The sequence below is a fragment of the Ptychodera flava genome (assembly GCF_041260155.1).
Source record: "Ptychodera flava strain L36383 chromosome 3 unlocalized genomic scaffold, AS_Pfla_20210202 Scaffold_26__1_contigs__length_13983176_pilon, whole genome shotgun sequence".
NCBI lineage: Eukaryota > Metazoa > Hemichordata > Enteropneusta > Ptychoderidae > Ptychodera > Ptychodera flava.
The window spans coordinates 4,697,708-4,701,266 of NW_027248280.1; positions in this window are offsets into that span (position 1 = coordinate 4,697,708).

The window sequence follows — 3,559 nt, forward strand, 5'->3', positions numbered from 1 at the left end:
TGAAAAAAATATCCGGGAGTAAATAGGTCAACCACCAGTGTTGAATAATACTCCAATTAACTCATTATTTTACGCTGATGACCTTGTCTTAATCTCTACTTCAAAGAGGATTTGTAGAGGGAGTTAAATACCCTACACACATTTTGCTCTAATTGGAAACTTGTTGTCAATTTACAGAAAACCCAAGCAATTAATCTTAGTAAATCTCCCTTGATAGATAAACACTTATTTAACTATGGTAATACATGCATCAAATCTGTTAAGAGCTATACATACTTAGGACTGACAATTAAATCAAATGGTAGTTTTAGTGACACAATTACAAATTTGGCAGATAAAGCAACAAATCTTTGTATAGTTTAAAAAGGGTTTTATTACACAACAGAAAGAAAAATTTCCCCATTCAATGTTTCATAAAACCTGTTTTACTATATGGCTCAGAGATTTGGGGAAAGGATTTCATGGATTACAAGAAGTGGGATAAATCAGCAATTGAAAAAACTCACCTCAAATTTTGTAAGAAATTTACAGTGTAATAGACAAGCTTGTAATGCAGCTGCGAGGGGTGAACTAGGACAATTCCCACTTCTACTTGAGAGCAAACTTAATATTGTTAAATACTGGCTTCATATTGTACAACTTCCACATAAATCTTGCTATAGAAGATTTCCTGGAGCAAATGGTAAACAACGCAAACAAAAGATACTGGTTTAATTGTTTTAGTGCTTTAATTTAAGAAAATGGAATGGACTTTCTCCCTGATATAGCTCCATCACTTAAACACCACAAAGTTATAACTGGATTAATGAAATCAAATTTACCAAACAATTATGAAGTCTTTTGGAAAAATTTGATCACTGATAGAAATAGTAAACTAAGAATGTACGCCAAAATAAAACATAATTTTAGATTAGAACCCCACTTAACACAGTTACAAGGTGAGAAAAGAAAAGTACTCACCAAACTTCGCATTAGCAATCATGATCTAGCATTTGAAAAAGGGAGACACACTGTTCCAAAAACCCCAATTACTGAAAGATACTGCAATCAGTGTAACACTAACAGTATGAAGATGAAACACACTTTTTATTAGTCTGTTGGAAATACAAAGTCCAAAGAAAGAACTTTTTCAGGAAAATCAATTTCCCAAGCGATACAATTTAAAATCATTTATTTCTCTACTAACAAAACAAGAGTTATCTTTTAATGAACAACTCGCGGATTATATTTTTACTTTATATAAACAAAGAAATACCTTGTTATATTTATTATTAACTACTATTATTATCCTGTATTACTTTATCTTTATCGAAGAAAATTTAAACTTATTTTTGTATTACACTTTTATTGCCATAAATGTGATGTTAATCCTATATTTACAAGCAAGCAATAAAATATTATTATTATTATATAGTAGTAATGAAATGAGTCCTGAGAATGGTCGGCCGATATCGTTTTTTATAGTTTTGATATACAATCTATCAAACTTGCTTCCTGATTTAGTTCACACACTGTGCTTATCGTAAAGCATTGCATTGTACCATGGCCATGTTTGTCCCCACTGGAGGTGAAGGAAGTCAGCATAGACCACCCGGGCCATAGTTGTCAGAAGGCTGAGAGTGTGAGGCCCTGTCTGATAATTTGCATCCATATCTGCCAAACCGCTTTCGAATGATGACGTAGATGGTGGTAATTGCATGTTTCTATTCAATTTTAATGAATTGATCCTTTTTCAACTGATTAAATGATGTATAAATTACAACTCACAAAAAAAACAACATGATGGTGAAGCAAAGATTGAATGGCGGGAAGTTCTGACACATATCCACAAAATTCAGTATAGACATTTGTACTAATATGGTGAGTTTTATGTAGAATTTCAAGCAAAACATATAAAATGAATGAAAAATTTCTTGTTTCTATGTCAAAAGACTATGCACTGAGGTCACTGAAAAAAGTGATCTTCCTACCACTGTTGGCAAAGCGAGTCCTCCCGTGGATGATTTGATATGCAAGGCCAGATGCAAGGCCAAATGCAAGGCCAAAAATTAAATGAAAAAATACCCAAATCCTCAGATCAATTTAAAGTCGATACAAATGAAGAGTAATAAATTAACCGGTGCCTATATAGCATTGCCATCCTAACATTTCTATGGAACATTTTATTCCTTTCTTGCAAAATGTTCTCGTTGAGTTTCGGTTATAGGTAGGATAGTGCTTCACATGCTTAAGGTGCTGGGTTCGAGCCCCGGTATCGGTATTGTGACACCGTCCGAGGGGACTTATAGGTTTGGTCATGTCCGTGCGTCCGTTCGTGCGTGTGTGCGTGCGTGCGTCCATTCAAGCAGATATCTCAGAGATGCCTCGAACGATTTCATTCAAACTTGGTACAAGGAATTACTTCATATGTCACACATATGCACGTCGATTTGCATTCTGATACGATCCAATATGGCAGCCGTGCGGCCATTTTATTACGATTTTTTCGTGTACAGAGCAATAACTCAGACATGTTTCAACCGATTTTATTCAAAGTCGGTACAAGAAGATTGACAAATGTCAAAGATATGCACGTCAATTTTTTTGTAATACAATCTAATATGTGGCTACCTGCGGCCATTTTGTTACGATTTTTTCATGTACAGAGCCAAAACTCGGGCATATCTCAACTGATTTTATTCAAAGTTGGTACAAGGACATTGACCTATGTCATGCATATGCACATGGATTCGTTTTGTGATATGATCCTATATAGCCGCCGTGTGGCCATTTTGTTACAATTTTTCATATCCTTAACCAAAACTCGGGCACGTCTCAACTGATTTTATTCACCGATTTTATTCAAACTTAGTACAATGTCTTACATATGCACATTTATTTGTTTTGTGATATGATCCAATATGGCCGCCGTGTGGCCATTCCAGAACCATGATAACTCAGACATGTATCAAGCAAATTTATTCAAAGTTGGTACAAGGACATTGACCTATGTCATACATATGTACGTCGATTTTTTATGGCGGCGATTTTGTTACAATTTTCTCATGTAAAGAGCCATAACTCAGACATATTTCCACCAGTATCATTCAAAGTTGGTACAAGCTTAATATGGACATTGACCTATTTCATACATATGCTCGTCAATTTGTTTCACGTCATGTAGCAGTATCATGTCAATTATTGAAGTTTCGTAAGTAGGCTGATATATCAAGAAATACTGCATCAAATTTCATGAAACTTTGTACAGATGTTAAGCACACATTGCTTTAACATTGAAAAAGACATTTATCAGTGTCATTTTAATTAATTTGTAATTGCATATATAATGAACTTTCCTAATTAGAGTGATATATCCACAAATACAACGTCAAATTTGATGAAACGTGGTACAGCTGTTAATCTCATAGTGTTGTAAATAATGCATCAAACTTTATGAAATATGGTACCGGTGATAATTCTGTTAGTGTTAGGATAGTATGCAAAAATGTTTTGCAACATCCTGTTGATTAATTCCTAGTTGACTAATTTAATGACCTTTAGGATGGTAGCATACATGGTT